The sequence below is a fragment of the Agelaius phoeniceus genome, chromosome 8 (genome assembly GCF_051311805.1).
Source record: "Agelaius phoeniceus isolate bAgePho1 chromosome 8, bAgePho1.hap1, whole genome shotgun sequence".
Lineage (NCBI taxonomy): Eukaryota > Metazoa > Chordata > Aves > Passeriformes > Icteridae > Agelaius > Agelaius phoeniceus.
Window position 1 is genome coordinate 17,981,497 of NC_135272.1, and position 19,994 is coordinate 18,001,490.

Genomic DNA, 19,994 nt, shown 5'->3' on the forward strand with positions numbered 1-19,994 from the left:
TCTGCACTCCAGCTCTGGGGGCAGAGCAGCTTGGACATCCCACACAGCTCTGCAGCCTGCAATGACAGCTATTCCCATGGCTTCCCAGCTTTATGCAAACTTCCAAAGAGTAAAAGGTTCTATATATTCTCCACAGTGTTTATTCATTTCACATAGTAGCTTTCTGTACTCTCACTGCCATTCCTATTGGCAGATCTTTTTAAAATTGTAACCTACTCAATTGCCAACTTTCATTATAATCCCAAATTTACAAATAAAAGAAAATGACTGCTTAAAAAAAATAATCAAAGCATTTGGCTGACTATAGAGATGTGTTATTACAGATCTCTTTGTTTGCTGTGAAATTGCTTGTCTTTTCTTTCCAAATGCTAGTCTCATTTTCATAATAATGGTTTTAGCTTTGCCTTCCTTTTTTAAAACAGCATTAAATTAAAAAATGAGTATGTTCCAGCGGTCAAATCTGTTGGTGGCAAAACATGCTTAATTCTTAATGAGTGTATAACCTTGTTAAAGGCTGAGTGAGAACTAAATGATGTCCTCACAAAGAGAAAAATAATGCAGCTTGTTCCTGGCATAAATAGGGGGAGGGGAAAGGGGAGAAGTGTGAGCTATAAACAAATCTGTGCAATGGAGTCAAGCTTGGTGTCCAGCTGGAAAACTGTCCTGTGGATGGAAATCATTGTGGGAATAGTGACTGATAAAAGTGAGTGATTGGCACACAAGAGGCTGCTCTGGGGACCCTTGAAAAAGCAGTTTTTTCCTATAGTCTGTGCTCCTCTGTATCCCTGGCTGAGGAAATAAATCAATGCACACTTCCTAAAGTGTATAACCATGGTTTTTCTAAATGGGAAGGCAGCCTTTGAATACCCCTGTGCACAGGAGGGAGAAGCTTTTTCTTGCTAGTGAGTCACACACAGCTAAAAGATTTGGAATTTGGTATGCAGAAACCTGATTCTCAGGTGCTGGAAGATGAACTTCCACTGCAACAATGTAGATTTACATAAGCTGACAACCAGTACTTTAACTTCAGTAGCAACAGAAAACAGTGATTGATATTTAAAAAAAAAATACAATTATAAATAATCATACTAATTTCAGATTTCCTATCTGTAGTTAATGCAAGTACATAAAATAGCACTGAACTAAAAGTATTTATTTCCCAGAGACTTCAAAATGAGCTTAGCTGTGATGAGATTGGTTACTGTTTTCAATGAAAAAGAGAAATAACTGGGGAAATTTAAAATTAATCTTTTAAATTAACATTCCAATCTTTACAGAAAAGAAGTGTTAAGAATTAAATATGTGGACACCAAAACAAGTAGCCTTAACTTTTAAATATTAAGTTAAAGTTTAGAAATTTGCAAATTTGTATGATTGATTTACAAATGAATTCTAGATATGGATTTTCTTTTCAATGATTCCTCTGCTGTTTGGGGCTTTAAGATGGTCATTAGTGGAAAAAAACTGTATTGCTCATATGCCTCTGGCCCTTGTGGAGGAGGCCAGGTACTGCTTTCCATCCAGGCTGGGAATGGGGGTGCCCAGGCTGTGAATGGGGGTGCCAGGCGGGGAATGGGGGTGCCAGGCGGGGAATGGGGGTGCCAGACGGGGAATGGGGGTGCCCAGGCTGGGAATGGGGGTGCCCAGGCTGTGAATGGGGGTGCCCAGGCAGGGAATGGGGGTGCCCAGGCGGGGAATGGGGGTGCCCAGGCTGTGAATGGGGGTGCCCAGGCTGGGAATGGGGGTGCCAGGCGGGGAATGGGGGTTCCCAGGCTGTGAATGGGGGTGCCCAGGCTGTGAATGGGGGTGCCCAGGCTGTGAATGGGGGTGCCAGGCTGTGAATGGGGGTGCCCAGGCTGTGAATGGGGGTGCCCAGGCGGGGAATGGGGGTGCCCAGGCGGGGAATGGGGGTGCCCAGGCTGTGAATGGGGGTGCCCAGGCAGGGAATGGGGGTGCCCAGGCTGTGAATGGGGGTGCCCAGGCGGGGAATGGGGGTGCCCAGGCTGTGAATGGCGGTGCCCAGGCGGGGAATGGGGGTGCCCAGGCTGTGAATGGCGGTGCCCAGGCGGGGAATGGGGTGCCCAGGCGGGGAATGGGGGTGCCCAGGCTGTGAATGGGGGTGCCCAGGCTGTGAATGGGGGTGCCCAGGCTGGGAATGGGGGTGCCCAGGCGGGGAATGGATCCCAGGGAGTTGCCCTGGGCTGGGCAGAAGGATGGGCAGGGCTGCTGGTCCCCCTGCAGAGCTGCTTTGGGCCCTCCTGTGACCACAGCTCCAATCGTGCCCTGGAAGCCCCCAGGGGCAGCACCTCACCCTGCTGCCAGGGGAGTGTGTCCTGGGCAGGACACAAGGTAATTAATAACTGCAATACAGAACTAAACTTCCTAAGTCATGCTTTCTTTTTTTTTTTTTTTTTTTTTTGGTAGACTATTCACAAACATCCAGAAGCTCAGTGTTTAAAGGTTTAAAGGGACAGTCCAGTACCTAAGGAAATAATCAGTGTAATCAGATGTAATCATTGCTATAGCAACAATTTCTTCCAGATCAGTGGAGAAAATGCTTGTTTCAAACTTGTGTCTGTAACTTGTAAGTAGACTTTATTTTCTGTTTTATTTCCTCTTCAATATTCTCAATCACCACAATGAAGCTTCTAAAGAGCACTTGTAAAGAACACAGTACAACAATTGGTGAAGCAAGTGGGTTCAACAATCCATATATTGACACAATGAATTCAATAGAAAACTAATTAATAATAATAATAATAAAAATAATAATAAGATAGCACTTTGCCCTCTATGGCTTCTTTCATCAAAGAAGCTCAGAGAGCTTTGCAAATATTAATTAAGCCTCAGAACACCCTGATAAGCATCTCTCTCTTCTCATTTTTTCCCTGTAACTAATATTAATTTTTGGATTATAATGAATCAGAACTAAAACTCAAGAAAGACTGAAAGGTAAAAAAATCCCCTCAGTACTGTTTTAAGGTTACCCACAGAATCAAAGGCTGCATGGCTGAAACCAACTGCTGCATCTGGTGTTCTGCAGAATAATCTGTGCACCTGCCCTGCACTCTCATTTGTGTGAAGTGTTTCTTTGCTCTACAGTGTGTGCAGACATCCAATCGGATTTTTTTATCAAGATATAATCCTTTCCTAATCAGTGAAATGCACTGTTCTTACATTTACAGTCTAACACACAGATTCAGACAAAGTGATTTTTTTTCCCTTATTTTAAGAAAGTATTCCCCAAAGCTTAATAAAGAGTTCATATATTCTAGTGTGCAGAAGGCTGGTCTAGGATCTTGAGATCTAATCCTATTTGCAAATGGCTTGAATTGTAGCTTTGGAAAAATATTTTAATCTCATTACTTCAATTTCCTGCTTTGGAGAAGAGATAAATAGTATTTGTTTATATTTGGGGTTTCTAGAAGGATTATTTAAATGTTGTTTTAAAGACAGTGTGGCTCAGTGCACTGTGTCAGAACAGGAACAAGGCAATTATCTGTTTATTGAGGCATTTATTTATTATTCCCTAATTCTATGAGCTTGGCTTGGCTGATCTGGGCCATTCTACAGAGAACAAGATTTTGGTGAGATTTTTTTCTACAGCCCTATCAGCAGTTTCCACTTCCTGGTCTCACTTTATTCACCTATTTGAATGCAATAATCTTAATTATTTTCTAGTGCAAAGTCAAATCTTCTCCAGCTTTTAGCAGATTCACAGTGTCATTCCCAACTGGTGTTTTCTTTGGTTCTTGGAATACCATTTCCTATTCCCTACTGCACCTCACAATCCCTTTGTGTCTTTGGGCCCCACACTGTTCATCAGTTGAATAACTGCTGCACCTGATCAGCCCTACTGCTTCTCACATGCAAGAGTGAGTTGGTATCATCTCTGAGTCTGATCTGCTGCAAGGAAGAATGGCTGAATTCAAATTATTCCCAGAAAACCGTTCCTTCTGGTTTGTGCTGTTATTTCAGACAGCCAAATGATTTCTGCTCAAGTAGAGACAGCAGAGTGGGGCCACTGCAGAGCTGTGTGTGCTTGCTCAGGGCTCTGTGAAAGTCACTGCCCTGGCAAGCGGGCTCTGCAGCCTCCCTCCCATTCCTCCCCGTCTTCTGACTTTTACACAGAATTTCATTTGCAGACTGAGCTTGAAGATGTTAAACTACAGCTCTCTTGGACAGGGATGTAGATGTGAGAGAGGTGAAGAGAGGTGAAGTGACCTTTAGGTAGCCTATTTCTCTGCCAAGCACTTCTCACTCGCGTAAAGCGGCGGCGCAGGTTCTGACGCAGGTGTTTGCAGCAGCTCTTGTCAAGGAGTTGGGGTGTAAAGATATTTGTGCTGGTTCTCTTGAGGACAATTTTAGAGAAGCATGGTATTGCTTAATTCTAATGAACTATATGCAAATATTTGATTAGTCACCGCAGAATAAAATTGTAGATGGTCTTTTTAAACTCAGGAAAACATTTGAAGATATTTTCCTAGCTGTTCTCAAGCCCAGAAAGGGGAGAATGTTCAGATGCTCTTCCAGTGCCTGAGTGTGTACTTTTAGCCCCCTAAAATTTCTAACTTCTAAGGGAAGTGAGGAGTCTGACTGTGAGAAATGAAGTTTAATAAGTTCTGTACTAGTGAATGCCAAGGTGCTTGGGTCTTTACCACCTGGGAGTAACTGTTTCACCCAGGGCACTCTAAACTGTGTCCTGACAATATTCCTATCTCCAGTAATACATGGGGACATTGGGCTCCCTGACAGTGCTCTGAACTGTACAGAAATTGGTTGTTTAGAAGACATGGTCTAAACAGAACTTTTGGATCTAATTCTCTGTGTTATGCTAACAAGGGGGTGGTGTAAAGAAAATAAGAACTGAAATCTATTCTAGTTACTATCAAGGACAAAAAAATAACTGATAAAATCAGAATCGATTTTAAAGTATTAAGATTATTAAGGTAAATGTTTTGTATTTCATTAGGTCCACTAATTAAAACTAACTATCTTTTCAGATGGAAATTTGTATTTGCTGAGATTGCTCATTTTTACAAAATTAGGTACCTTAGTAATTATCTCCGAGTTTGTGGCCCAGATGTGTGATGTTAGGAATTTAAGCATATGTGCATGCATTTTAAATTGTATTTCCCAAAAAGTGTATAACAAATAGTTCCAACAATTATGCACTTCTACATGAGTTCAAAGAGCAAATTTACAATTGTGTTCACTCAGAACTTGCATACTTGTTTGTAAAGTTGTAAATCAAAAATCTCATATCAGGACTGCGTTCTCTTGAAACAGCTCTTGAAATTTGGAAGTTTTTTAAAGAATCTTTTGAATTCCAAGGATAAGGTAAGGAAAATATTCTTCATCAACTTATTTTACCATAAAAAAATAATCCTAGTTAGCTGTTGCAGACTGTTGCCTCTTACACAGAGATCAATGTTATACCACAAACACCATGTCAGAAGGGGCATATTTAGCAGCCAATTATGAATATAATATCCAGCTAATGATTTAGTCCTCTATTTCCCATAATTTTGTTGGTCCTATAAGATGCTTATTTATAGCACATAGATAAAATTTGCTGGTTTGACTGAAGCACCTTAGCAGAGCCACCTTTCAGCAGTTCCTTCAGGTTTTATCACACTATTACTGTGGATTAATTAGCCTTTCCCAACAGAATGGTGGTGTTAGAATATGAATGAAGTCCTGCAGCGATCTCTTTCAAGTGTGGGATTGCTGGGTTAATCTCTACATGAAACAGTTTGGTTACTGAATGGAAGAGCTGCCATGTGGGCTAAAGCTGGCAAAGTCAATATATTTTAAGAGATTTAGTAAGACATACTCTTCAGAAGTAGCTCCACAAGAACTGTGTGGTCTGCAATAATTTAATAAATTGGAATTACTTTTATATTCAATTGGAGTGCAGCTTTAGTTTCCATCCTTTCCATTTGCTGTAAAACAAAGACCTAAAGTAATTGAGTGTAATCCTGGGCTGCCACCCTGGGAGCAGGCAGAGCATGGAGGGTGCTGCTTCAAGCTGTCCTGATACATTCCAGCTACTACAGAAGCATTAAAGAGCCCCAGGTTATTAGCCCGTGGTTCCATTATCTTTTCTCTGGCAGAGAACAACAACCTGACTCTGGTGCTATACACAGTGCCCACTCAGGGATCTGAATTTGGCATCAGTAGGGCCCAGTTAACTGGAGGAGGAGCCCTAAATCCCCTCCCTGCCACTGTTGGAGTTTTCAGTCAAGGCCACACACTTGGCTTCCCTTCTGCTCACTGTCATGCTTGTCATGCTTGCTTACTGTTAATATTTTGTGCATCCTTCAAAGCGTTAGTAACTGAATTCTTCCCACAAATGCCATGTGCCATGTCCTCCAATATTCTCACCTGAGTGATTTTGCCCTGCTGACTGTCCCAGGCTGGCTTGTACCTCTGTGCAGGGCACCTGTGAAGTGGCAGCAAGGGGAAAAGTGCATTTCTTGGTGGACAAGTATTCTCAGTGGGAGCTGGCTAAATATTTCTTAGAATGGTCATTTTTGTGTTTATTTTTTTGTTAAGTGGTCATTGTCCTACCCAGGTACACACCCTCCTTATTGCCAGAAAGACAAAACTCTACAGGGATTGCTTCATTATAAGTAAATATTCTTTGCTCTTATGTTTGTCCACTGTTAAATCATAGTTCAACAGCAGTGACTGAAGTGGGTCATACCTGCTTTGCTTGATTTCCAAGTAAATTTAACCAAATTGAGTCAAATATCTAACTCAAACATTACCTGGTTTACCTTCCACTTGGGACTGTGAAAGGAACATGAGAGAGAAAAGGAGAAACCTGTGAAAAATATTGAAAAGTAAAGAGGGTGCAGAGGAGTTATTAGTACCTGCCTGCCTGTCTTTCCATAGGTGCACAGGCTGAGGGCAATCACTCGCTATCAGGTCAGTAGCCTAGTGAGTAATTTGTAGCAGAAAATGTATTTCAGCCCTTTCAGAAGATGACATTTACTATTCAAGATATCAGAAGTCCTTTTGTTTTAAACCTCAATGCATGCTAGCTGGAAGAGAAAAGTTGCCAGTTAGTAATAAATCTTGCTGTGGTTCCTAGCACCAAATTTCCCTCTGTCTGTGTCCTGCTTGCTGTCTCACATCTCCTTTCTTTACTAGTGCAGTTTTGGGGATCGTCCATAACAACATCCACTTTCATTTGCAGGAAGGGATAGATGAAGATTTCTAATGGCCAATAAGATTTGTTCTCTCTCCTGCAGTGGGCAAAAGTGAGCAGAAATTCAAGCCTTCAGTCCTGCAGCTGCAAGAGGGTAGGTAGGGGCACATCCTTGTGCTCAAAAACCCCAGGGAATTTTCAAACGAGGCCTCTGCCCTGCTCCCCTCTGATATAGCAGGGAAAAGCAAGAGGGCAGCCTGAGCTTTAGGAAGTGTGTCTGTGAGGATAGGGCTACACTTGAAAGGCTGACAGGATATGTGTAGCCAACATGTACAATTGCTGCAATTTTTACAGCTACAGGGTAACAAAGATACCAAAAATACCCTGAGAAATTTTTTTTTTGAGAATTGCCTCCTGTTAGAACTAATTTCTGTACACCTGAAGCATTGCCATATTTTTTTTTTGTATTTTGGTTTTTTGTCACTGAATGATTTCAGTAGAACTGTCTGTTAAACATTTATTTTCCTTTTATGTTTTTCTCTAGCAGAGAATAAAAACTGTTTACTCTACAGGAAGAACTAGTCTCCCTACTTAGTATGCAATGTAATTTAGTGCTTAGAGTACCTATTCTGTAATTGTGTATACACAGCTAAATATGTACTTCTCAATAGGGCTTAACCTTCTATGAACATATGCTGTAAATCTACAGTGTTTGCATAATGTTTATCCAACTTGGTAGAATTCTAAGGTTTAGTGATATAGAAAACTTACTGTGTTTTTAAATGTGGTAGGTGTGGAGGGCATCCTGAGATAGCTGGAGAGCTCTTTGTCTTGGTTCCTGAGGATGCTCTGAAGTGCAGCTAAGCAGGGCTGGCAGTTCTGCTTTGTGGTGCTACTGCCAGTTCTGCTGCTGTTCCTGCACCTTCTCTAAACAATGTATTTTGAAAATTGACAGATCTCTCTTAAGTAGAGTTTTAGCCCTTCTGGATATTGTGAAATAGTAGTGGCATGAGATGATGCTTTTTATATTTTGCCTTCAGTTTCTTGATTATTGTACTGAAAGCAGTCTGCAGATTTTAAATTTGAGCTGATGGATGAAACTGTACAGCTGAAGAGACACAGCACACGTGGCAGGTTTGCAATAGGTTTGTTCATCTTCCTGTGCTAAATGACTGAACATCAGCCAGTAGTGAAATGGCATTAAAGGTCTAGGTCTAGTGAGCTGGCAAAGAGATATTCCCTGAGATACCAAGAGATGGGAGGTTTTTGGTAGGAATTATTGTACTATTAATCTGCAAATATTATGGCAATAGGTCTAGAGTCTCTTCTTTGGGGACTTAAATAGAAGGGTTTAATTGTTCTATTGTAATTCATTCTGTGCCTCAGCCTAACCCATGGAATTTGGAGAGAATAAGAATGGACAATTCAAGTTTTATTATCTTCTCCTACATTGGCAGGTGTCCTAAAATGGAATTTTTTTCCCAGTTGTCAGCAGCCTCAAATCTAAACTTGATTTTAGCACTTTCATTGGATGAAAATGCAATTGACAGGGAGAAAATATTTTCTGAAGAAAAGTTAAAAATTACTTCTGTAAAAAAAAATTAATGCTGTAAGCAGAAGGAAAAAGCAGCAAAGCTCTAGTAAGACTACTTGTTAAAGATAGTACTATGAGATTAAAAGGAAATTCTTAAAAAATTAATCTGCAGACATGGAATTTCCATGTACTGACTTCACACAAAGAAAGAAGAAAATCTTTCAAACTTTCACCTCCCTTGGTGAAGCAACTTCATAATCTCTTATAATTTTTGATCTTTAGAACTTTATTTTTAATGTTTTGTCCTGAAGTGCCTAAAGGACCATGAAGAGAGCTGTTTTATCTATAATGTTTCTTGTGTTTTTTTTCTTACAAGTTGCTGTCACCATAAGATTGAAAGAGTAACATTGTCCCCACACCGTACTATGTGCTGTGTGTGGCAATTTGGTGAAATGCATGAAATGGAAATGAGGGAACTCTGTAGCAGGTATCTGCTCTTGTATAAAGGAGGGGAGGCCTTCAAAATGTCTCATCTGAAGCTCTGGAACTCTGCAGGCTGATGAGCTGAAGGAGAATGAAGCCACAGGCACAGCAGAGGCAATAATCTTGTGCTCAGTTCCGTGAGTGCTCAGAGAATAATGTGGCAAAATACTGGACACAGACCATGTAAGGAGGGAACTCCATGGGCTTCTAGGGCTCTGTTGGTCCTTAAAGCAGCACATCTGGTGGTGACAGGCTCTGCTGATTCTTTAGGCTCCATTTCAAACAGACTTAGAGTCTGTATTTAGAATCAGGTAAATTTCATGTACACAGAAAAATAAAGACCCTTCAATTATCTGCTTAAGGCCTTTATTTAGGTTTTATGCTTTGTGTATTGCTTTTTCTCCAGAGAGATGTAATTCATTAATTACATCACTAGCACTGCTACAAAATGAGTTATAAATTTGCATATTCAAAAATTGCACATTCAAAAATGTGATATAGAAAACAATGTTAACTCACAGTCTTTGATTAAAATGTTTGTTGCAGATTTTTTTAAGCCACTTTGAATAAATATTTAAAGACATTTATTAAAAACAAAATAACAGAGTAACTTCTCATGATAAGAAGGAGTCACTGTAGTCTTGTAGAAATAGTAAAGTGAGAAAATTCATGGGTTGAGATAAAGACAGTGTAACAGGTAAAGCAAAACAAGGAGCTAGCAGGTGTTCAGGCATGCCCAGGAAAGCAGGGCTCCATCAGGGTAAGGGCTGCTTGGGGAGGTAAAAGCCTTTCTGTGCTGAGCCTGGCTCCATGCAGTGTGGCACATCCCTGGGGCCAGCTGGGGCCAGCTGTCCTGGTTGTGCCCCCTCCCAGCCCCTTGCATTCCCCAGCCTCCTCACTGCTGGGGCTGCACGAGGCAGAAAAGGCCTTGCAGCCTCACAAGGTCTGCTCAGCAATAACAAAAACATCTCTTATATCATCACCACTGTGTTCAGCACAAATCTAAAGCAGTCCCATAGCCACTACTGTGAGGCAAACTGACTCTGTTGCAGCCAAAACCAGCATGCTCAAGGCTCCACTGAAAGGAGCATTATTGAAAAACAGAAGGAAGGCATTGCATGCATATGTATAATGCAGATGATTCCCTACTTCATGGAACAGAGTAATGTGGAAAAACACAGTGCAACAGGAGAGAGGAGATGGTAAAGAAACAGGAAAGTGATTGTATTTACTACGATGTGGGCCATTAATAATTTAAGATAAATATAAATTTATTATTTTTTAAGCATGTCTAATGTTGATGTGCTCTTTGGCTTTCTGTCTGAACAAGCAGCTTTCATTGACTTTTGGTGCATTTCAGGTGGATACCTAAACTTTCCAATTTGCATCAAGAAAAACTATAGCACAATGACTTTATGGAAGCTGTAAAATATGTATTTTATTCTTTCTTTTGAAAGACTGCTCTTCATTAAAGCTCTTCTTAGGGCTTTAAAGCAGATTGCTTGGGACATGAAACATGAGGTTTTAAGATGACATTGCTGTGCTGTAGAAAGTCTTTATAAAAGTGCAGGTGTAAGAAAAATTTGATCTGTTATTACCCTAACAAGTCACATTTGTCTGTTAGCTTTAAAGCTTCTTTTAATCACAGGTCATAGTCTTTGATGTTCATGGTTACCTTTCATCCCTTTTCTCTTCTCTGCCTTCCTTACATGCCCAAACCATAATTCTCAGTGCTACTAAATCCACACGTCAGACACTTTTTTTTGTGTACAATTTTAACTTCATTTCAATTCTAGTTTTATTATAAGTAGTGACTGAACTGTTGTTTTTAACCTTTGTCTTTAAATATTTCTCTCTATATACTTAAGGTTTGTTTTTATTGCTTATTGGATGATTTTGTTTCAGGTCATTACACTTCTAAAACAGCTAGCAAAACCTTTTAACGACTTGTTAATTAAATACTAACTCCTCCAAAGCTTTATAAAGGACCTGTATGTGGACATTTGGATTAGAGTGCTATGGATATCTTCTCCATGGCACAGGTGCTGATGCCTTTTCTTCTTCTCAAGGGTCCATCCATCAAACCTGGCATTCATAATCTCTTATTGCTCCCATTTCACTGGGATTACTCTCACAGCAAAATGCAGCCTAGCATAAAGTAGATCTCACTCCTCCCTTGCCGTCTGTCTGAGGATACATCCAGGCAGCAAATGAAGCACATTGACCATGAATCAGCATTAGAGGACTCAGATAATGTGCCACAAACCTGCTGGGGCTTGTGGTCAAAGCAGTACCTTGATTTGATTTTGGAGTGTGTGACACAAAGGCCAGCAGAGCAGATAGCCAGTGTGTAGACAGAAAGTCACAAAACTATGACTCTTACACCTGGTTTGGAGCTGCATCTGTCCTTAGTGCAAGGTGTGGGCTAGGTGAGGGACTACTAGAGCATTTCAAATGTCATCTCCTTTAATCCTTCTGTTGTAAGCATCCCTAACAACAGGAGCCTTAGAAAGTAGCTGTGCATTAAGTGTTTATTGCAACAGTGCAGAAGTTATGCATTTCATTAAACTATTAAAAATGGGGCATACATTTGGAATTTACTGGCTCTGTAGATCTCAGATTCATTCAGTCAGAAGCATTTGGTACCAGGGATCAACTGATGAAAATTAGAGAAACAAGAGGTGGCTCTGAGCTTTTTCACTTCCTTCTTTCCTACCCAGTTGACAGCAAAATCCTACAATAATAGAGTGAGCTACAATGGCATCTAATGATTTTCTGGAAAGCAGGGAGTACACTTCAGCAGGGAACCAGAAGCCTTACCATACTGATGCTTTATATTCTAAAGTTTAAAAGCCAAAACCTCAGCAGTTGATGACTGAGACATGCTGAGGAAGGAAAAGTAGCCCTGTATTTCTTCACCAACTCATAGTTTACTAAAATTTATAACATTCTCATTTCAAAACACCAAATAAACATTTGAAATGGGGAGATTTTATCCAAATGAGGATTATAGACTGCAGAAAGTCACTTCTTGGACACTATCTCAGACATCCTTGGTTGAATAATTGAATAATTGAAGCAAATTTCCTAGGTTGTTATTTCCAGTAATTTTAAATTAAGAAGACTTAAATTTTTTTTTTTTTAATACAAAACATATATTAAAAATTATTAATAACTAATTCTTAAAAAATTGCAAAACAAGCTGTGGAGAAACAGAGTGAGAGAAATGTCAGCCTTTCCACTGAGTTGCACTTCCCAGGACACCTGGAGGTAGAGGTCAGGCTGCCCTGAGCTTTTGGCAGCTGCCTACAAGGGGTCACTCCTGAAGGCAGGGGTTGGTTTCCACAAGTCACCCCTCCAGGGTATGAGTCACTTCCTCACTCCTCCAGGCAAGCACCTTGTTGGATGGCTTGGGCATCAGGTCACCTGCAGAGGGTGGCAAATACAACCCAGGACACAGACAATCCTCTGCCCCTTGGGAAGGAGCAGGAGGCAGCACATCTAATCTTAGAGCATCCAAAATGGTGCTGAATACTTGTGCAGCCAGGATCTGCACCAAGTTGTCAGACACAACCAGATAAAACAATGAGAAAAAAACTGAAAAAGAAAAGTCTACCTTGGACAGTACTGTTTAGTCACCTCTTATAAGCCTGGGCTTAATTCTAGTATCTTTTGCTAGAAAGAGGTCAGACCCAGAATATTTACCAATGATCTCATATAATTATGTCTTCCTTACAGGGGGAAAAAAAATCTTCTTTCCTATCTAGCAATTTATATGCAATTGGAAAATGTCACATTCCCCCAGTGCATTCCTCCATTTATTCACACTGAAGTTCTCCATCTGTGTATCAATACCACTATGAGGAGATTTCTCTGAGTAGAGCTAGACATGTTTGAATGCATATTGTAAATGTGAGGTGGGGGTTTTTGCCTTCTTTTTTCTACCTTCTGGGCATAAGTATTGCACACAACTATTAAAAGATGTGGTCCGTATGTAGTGGCTGCGACAAATGTTTGGTGTTTTATTACAATGGAAGGATATATTGAAACATTAAAATATATTTATGCCTATTCTGATGCATATGGGTGTAAAGAAACTGAGGCTTTTTTCATGTGTAAAATTTTAGGGTTTTTTAAATTTTGCTTTGGTGGTTGTTGCCAAATACAAGTTTTAAGTGTTTCATGAGACCAGTCTATAGCAAGAACTTGTACTCTTAACACAGGTGTTTTTGTTCCAGCTATTACAAACATTTTTACTGTTTATTATTACCTGTCTTGGATGTGAAAATGGCAATTACAGTTTTATGTTGAAAAAATAGGTAGTTTTTTTCATTTATTTGGCTACTCTGTGGAATGGGTCTTAGTTCCTGTTTCTGAGAGGTCTGGGAAGTATTAGGTAGATAAGACTGCCACATTGAAATAATATCTTAATATTCTTATGGGTATTGAATAATTTTGAATTGCACGAATTTGTGTTCATAGCTTCTTATACGTGATATTGATAACATAACCATACATTTTACTAACAGATGGATTGATGCAATTTGGATGATGATGTGCTAATCTGAAGAAAATGGCAGGTGTGCTCCATGCCTGATGCAGAAAGAGTATGTTGTGTTTGTTGGTAGAAAGGAAATCATTATGTTGTGTCTCAAATACATTTCTTATACAAGGATATTCTTTGAGAGATGAAAGTCTGTAGGATTGCCATATTGGTATGCTGTGTTAATAACTCTTTTGCAGCTCTGATTATTTATCCTGGATAGGTAAGCCTTTTGCCTCAGTTTCTTTATTTGCAAAAAAGTTATCTCTAATGATCTGGTTAGATTTAATAACAGAGAGAAAATGCAACCCAAATTTAAATACCTTGCAATTAAACAAAAGACAGTATTTGGGTTTTGATACTTGTAAAAAGGATAAAATCATGGCATCAGCAATTCAGTACATTCCTACCTGTATCTATTTTTTTCTGGGTAGATTCTCGAAGCTTTTGCAACTAATGAAGTGCATCACTTGCATGAAGATTTATTTCACTGTTTAACTCTTAAACATCCAGCAGCATAATAAAACCAGCAGAGAGGCAAGCGGCGTAGCCACGCCTAGGAGAGCAGCCGAGGCACTGACCTTGCATGCGGGAGACCTGTGCTCTGTGACTTTTGTCTTCCCTAGAACTCCCAACGAGTACCCTGGCCATCAGCCACTGCAGTTACTCAACTTCCCAGGTAACCTCAGGTGTCACACAGCTCTCCCAACCACTTCTGCATTTTATTTCATTCCAGCAAAAGTCTCCCTTTCCTGAACAAAAAATTGTTGGAGAGCTCTAATTCCTTGGATAGGATTAGAGCTGACTCCTTTTTCTGTGAGTGTGAACTGGGATCTGGGAACTAAATCTTTGTTGTACTTCATTTGTGTTCGATGTTTCTTGAGCCACAGTTGCAAATGTGTAGGTCAGGGAATAAAGGCAACCATGCAAGATCTGTGCACACATCAGAGGGGCCCATAAACACCACCTGGTACATTAATGAAGTGTAAAATTGAAGATGTGAGTGTTTGTAAACTGAGAGATTGCTGAAGTTCTCGTAGGACAGTTTCTATTTTTCTGGTTTTCTTTCTTGTAGGTAATGGGAGTAGTAAAATGCATTTCAGCATTAAAAATGAAGATAAATATACAGTAAATATAAAGTGAGATACAATTAAAAGTCAGGTCATTGTCTACTTAAATCACTTATAAGTGGAGATTTTGAAGAAAAAACTTGAAATCTAAAGCATTATACGTGCTTAAGTTTATCCTTTTAAATTTCTTTAAAAGTTTGCAGGGAGATCTAAAGCTTCATCTCAGTTAATCTGAAAGGTCTTAACATTGTGTGCTAATGTTACATCACAGACATAGTAAAACTGTAAATTTGACTGCTATGTCTTTTCAAATAGGAGTTGGCTTTTGTCATATGATATTTTCTGTCAAGAAGTAGTAGATTTCAGCCAGTGAATGAAATGTTTTCAAATTTTTACTTAAAAAATCCCAACAGATGCAAAAATCTCTACATCTGTAAAAATTACATTTCAAGAAATTCAGACAGTGAAGAGGTAAAGACGGAAAGAAATGGGAAATCTACTTCTCACATACTCGTGAGCTGAGCTTCTTAAACAGTCAGTACATTGGTTCCCATTGCAAACAAGGTAATTACTGTCCTGTTTCTGTTGCCATTATGTGCTGATGATATCAGTCTTTCTTTTCTTTGCTCATCTGTGGAAATCAAATTGGCTGTACCTGCTGGCATGGGCGAGAGGTTACAGCACAAGTGTATTTTCTGAGCCCCCTGGAGGATTGTACCTCTGACTACAGTCTGCTATCTGCTAACCTGGCTGATCACTGACTGATACATTTGTTCATGGGGGAAGAAAATGAAAAGCCAGATTTCTTCAACTGAATTGGAATAGTGAAGGTGGCTCTCCATTTTCCTCTCAGGAAATGGGGATGAGGGTGATGCTTTAGGCTGAACTGGAAAGAGGGAAGGTTAATGCTTAGAAACAAAAGGAAATGGAGCAGCAAATTTGGTTTAGCCTTCATTTGTATTACATGCTTTTTTGGTTTTTAGAAGTTTTTCTATTCAGATTGAATGATTTTGTCCTGAAATAGGAAGACATTTTCATACATGATCTTGATGAGGGAGAGAAGAGGGAGAAGAGAATCCTGTTTTCTCAAAGTGTGTTTCCCAATGGGAGAGTGCTTCTGATCCTACTTAATTGAATGTCACGCTTGGTGTGGCAGAAGTCACATTCTCCAGTTGGACTGACTGTGCACCTGCTCTGCCTTTCTCAAAGCTAGTGAGCAGGTACTCTGTTTACTATTAATATTTGTAGTAGGCAATGGTAGGATTTTAATAGTGGTTGATTTGAGTATAAACAGCTGATTTCAAAATTAATTCAATCATTTTTCCAACCTTTGAAAATCTTGGTACTAAATGAAAGACATTCAGCAACTTAACATCTATTTTCTGGAAGCCAGTTTTATCACTTAGCATATTGTTTTGGTCAGTATGTGTAATCTGTGTAAATAAAGGGAAATAAGTACATTCAAAATGGTGATAGTCTCAGCTTAAATAATTAGTGTGTCAGATTTTTAGGAACTGCAGTGGGAAGTGTCAGTAAAACTAAGCGCCTTTATAAAAGTCAGCAGATGCTCATACCAACCACACCAGTTTTTCTTGGATTTATTTTTATTTCCCTTTTGTTTAAGTATTAGACATATTGTTTGGTATGTTGTACAATTAAAATAAAAAGAGCATTGCCTCCTATTAAAGTGACTAGAGAAGTAATTAATTCATTTATTTCAGTAACATGCATCTTTCCATTATTAGGATTAGTTCTGTAAATAGCCTGATCTAAAACAGAGAAAATAAGCCTAGCATAACTCCTGGAATAGTTTCACATTATTCTCAAATTATCCATAATCTTATACTCCTGACTTTATGACTGCTGTGCATAATTACTGTTATAATTATAAAGATAATTCTTTCATTTGAATTCCACAATAAAAAATTAAAATTTTATGATTAATCAAGATAAACTGGTCAATACAACAGCTTTAAAAGCATTCTAAGCATTTGATTAGGTTATCCAATGAGAGTTGAGTTGCACTTGAGTTTCAGCATCAGTGCTGTGTCAATACATGGTCAAGAATTAAGGCTTTCTTGTTTGAACTAACAACAGAACTGCAACAGAAATTTATTCTCCTTTAATTGATAAGGGCATGGAGAAGGACTGGGGTTATTAACTAAACATCTTAAGTAGAAGCTAACTCATCTAGAGAATGAGTAGGGTTTTTCTCAGATCTTTCAGACTTGAATAGAAAAGAATTTTCTGTTACAGGTGGTCAGATGCCTGAAGGAACACTCATTATCCCTCGGTATTGTATCACACACGGTAGCAGGAGACAAAAATGTGCTCATTATGTTTTCATCACTACAGTTTGAAAAGCATATCTCTTGTGCTTCTCTGCATAAAGCCATCAAGTATTTTAAAATGTTAATGGATCTTAATGAGGATAATTTAATATAACCTTTTTGTGGTTTCTTTGAAAATTAATTGATGCTCTGTTCTTTAGATGACTTGGATCGTTCACTTTGAGTGACTTGTAATGAGAAAACTACTACTAATACTTAATTTTTTCAAACTGTTAGGAGAATGTTTTCAGGTATTGACATAAATCTGCATCCTTGCCAGATGATGAAAATTACTTTCTGCTCCCTATTTGTCTCCCTCACTGTAGATCTTAGAATTTGAGTTTGGTAAATTTGCACATTGCTCTTTTATTCCTTTGATATTTAGAGGCTTGATCACCTTTCAGATAGAGGAGGAATAGGCAATTTCTCAGAATGTATTTTGTATTCTACTAGATTAGGCCCTGTGAATATCTGATCTTCTGTGCTTTCCCCACTTGGGCATGATTCTAAACAAGCATGTCTGACTCCCTTTCTGTTTGCTCTGGTGCTGAGACAGACTTGTTCTTTCTATCAAGTAAAATGCTATACATTGATGCTGTTATGTATATGAATATCAAACTCTCATCACCTGTCTCTTTGCTTGCAAAAGGTTTCCCAAGGAAAAGAGAAAAAGTGATGCAAATCATGATGAAAAAGCTTTTAAAATTTTTTTTTCTATTTTATCTCTGGCAGTGTGTCTTTGTTGTCTACTTTGGATGCACGTTTTTGAGCATAAAATATCACATGAAGTGCTAACATTTGGTAGAATCTTTTAAATTTAATTTGGTTTTCACGTGGGATGTAGAAATCAATAGAAAAATATATCTGTGTTTACCTAAAATGCTTTAACATCAAATAACAAAGGTCTATTGATATGGCAAATGCAGGACAAATTCAATAAGAAATTCAAAAGGGTAGCAGAGGGATTTGAAAACATTCTCGTGTTGCACAATGTCGTGTTAAATCATATTTCATAATGGGAGAATAATGCAATGGTAACTGCAGATGGTGTCCTGCAAGGTAGGTGATTTGGGAACAAGTATTGGCAGGACTGTCTTGTCAATACTTTTTTGTCCTACTGCCAATTCTGAGAAGAAAATGTAAGCCAGGTTAAAATGCATGCATGGTTGTTATTTGGTAAAAGGATCTTTTTCTGTATACAGAAAGTGATAACTCTGGTTCCATGGTGCCACTTAGAGTTGTTTCATTTCTGGGTCTGATAGAATTACTGTAGAAAATTACAGATTGGCCACGTGATATTGCAACAGTTTCATTTCTTGATGAGAGTGACTGAAGTTATTGCTTATATGTATCCTAAGGATTCATAATTATGAAAGGTGAAGATAAGCAGTACAACAGGGGCAAATGACACCTTAAGTCCATGACATGTTTTTTTTGGTTTTTTTTCCCCTGATTTCATAGCAGAAAAATGCTAAAAGAATTGCCAGCAATATTTATATTTGATTACTTTAACTGTTTTTTCTCTGACAAATTTCTTTAACTCTTTTCATCTCCTAGTCAGTCCCATTAATTTACTATCATATTTGAACTTTGCTAATGCCTAAATCTTCCTTCTTCAGTCTTCAGATATTTTCTTGCAAGTATGTGTCTATTCAGATTCATACTTGGGTAGAGAGGGTTAGGAAATGGCAACTTCTGAATAAAATGAAATTAAATTATTTTGTGGAAATTATTGGAATTAGCATGGTCCACTTGGATCCAAGCTGGGAACAAAACTATCCATCATTCATGGAATTATTTTCTCTTTTTACTTGCTTTGTTTGCTATGGTCTCTTGTTTGCTTGTACTGAACTGTGCCTCAAATAGAGAAAATGACCTTCAGTGTTGAGAAGCTTTGTTTCTTCTGTACAACAGCAACTATAATTAAAATGTCATGCTAATTAATACAAATAATTTAATGTGTTCCCAAAATTCTTTAGTAACTTCAGATTTGGATTAGTTCAGCTCTTCTTGGATAAAACTCTCACAAAGTAAAAATAATCCTTACTTGTTTGAGACAAAAAAAAAAGTCAGCACACCTTATTCAGATGGGAATTTAGAGTGGAATTTATTTCTTCATTTCAAATTCAAGTATGACATTGCTTCTACTGTACATACTTAAAAAATGCTACGGACAATTTTTAATGATCATGGAAGTGCACACTTTGATGTGATGTCTTTTCCAACAACAGAGTCTTGCTGCTACACTGTCTGTACTGGCTATAGGGCACCTCTCTTCTTGGCTGCTGGGAGCAGAGGGCTGCAGAGACAGCTGAGATGCAATATCTTGTGCTTCAGTCTTCTAAATGAGTGAGAAAAAATCTAGGCAGAGGTTAAGCATCAACTTTTAAATACAGATGGGCAAGAGGGTATGGATTGGGCTGAGAAGTGTAATTGCAGCAAAAGACAATGTATTACACAAATTGCTAAGTAGGAAGAGGAGATGCCAGCCTAAAATGTGGCTGATTTATAGCATATATCAAGATTTTCTAAAACTTTAAATAGATTATTTTTCAATCTCCAACTCTTTCAGAAATGGAGACTGCACAACTGCCAGATCCACAGCTTGACCTGCTATTATTTCCTTAGGAGCCTTTTATTTGAACACAGCATCCTTCAACCATTCAAGAGAAGACCTTGAACTCTGCTTCTACTCATAGCAGAGGTTATACTGAGAATACTTTTGATAACACTTCTTTTCTTCTTGGGATGCTTCTAGAATATATCTGCTACCTGTTTCCTTGGAGACTGACATGCAGTCAGCACAATGGCTCTATAGCACCTGTAAATCAAACTTCAAAAGGAGACACTGTCCTTGTTAGAGGAAATGGTATGCATG

At 38.8% G+C, this 19,994-nt stretch overlaps 1 long non-coding RNA gene across 1 annotated transcript in view; it reads left to right on the top strand.

Annotated features, from left to right (window-relative positions):
* LOC143694639 (uncharacterized) overlaps positions 1–19,994 on the top strand; it is a 296,382-nt gene that overhangs the window by 266,770 nt on the left and 9,618 nt on the right. Inside the window, exons 22-24 of the long non-coding RNA XR_013183243.1 lie at positions 5,290–5,340; positions 7,205–7,310; positions 14,230–14,395. This is a non-coding gene — a long non-coding RNA (uncharacterized LOC143694639). The remainder of the gene's footprint in view (positions 1–5,289; positions 5,341–7,204; positions 7,311–14,229; positions 14,396–19,994) is intronic.